Below are 483 nucleotides of genomic sequence, written 5' to 3'. Positions count from 1 at the left end.
ATGCTATTCCCTTTTGCTGTAAGAGACAGAGCTAGAGCATGGTTGGATTCTCAACCTAAAGAAAGCCTGGACTCTTGGGGAAAGCTAGTCAATGCCTTCTTGGCAAGGTTCTTTCCACCTCAAAAATTGAGTAAGCTTAGAGTGGAAGTCCAAACCTTCAGACAGAAGGAAGGAGAATCCCTCTATGAAGCTTGGGAAAGATACAAACAATTAATCAGAAAGTGTCCTTCTGATATGCTTTCTGAATGGAGCATCATAGGTATTTTCTATGATGGTCTCTCTAAACTGTCCAAGATGTCTTTGGATAGCTCTTCTGGAGGATCTCTTCATCTGAAGAAGAGGCCTGCAGAGGCTCAGGAACTGATTGAAATGGTTGCAAATAACCAATTCATGTACACTTCTGAAAGAAATCCTGTGAACAATGGGACTAGTCAGAAGAAAGGAGTTCTTGAGATTGACACTCTGAATGCCATATTGGCTCAT

The 483-nt window shown here is 41.6% G+C and overlaps 1 non-coding gene across 1 annotated transcript; it reads right to left on the bottom strand.

Annotated features, from left to right (window-relative positions):
* Positions 1 to 132: 132 nt before the first annotated feature.
* Positions 133 to 240, bottom strand: LOC127743405 (small nucleolar RNA R71). Its single transcript, XR_008004797.1, has one exon. It is a non-coding gene; the product is annotated as a small nucleolar RNA R71 (small nucleolar RNA).
* Between the last annotated feature and the right edge of the window lie 243 nt (positions 241 to 483).

The sequence above is a fragment of the Arachis duranensis genome, chromosome 10, assembly GCF_000817695.3.
Source record: "Arachis duranensis cultivar V14167 chromosome 10, aradu.V14167.gnm2.J7QH, whole genome shotgun sequence".
NCBI lineage: Eukaryota > Viridiplantae > Streptophyta > Magnoliopsida > Fabales > Fabaceae > Arachis > Arachis duranensis.
Note: the sequence above shows the minus strand (reverse complement) of the source record. Positions and strands in the feature narration are given on the sequence as shown.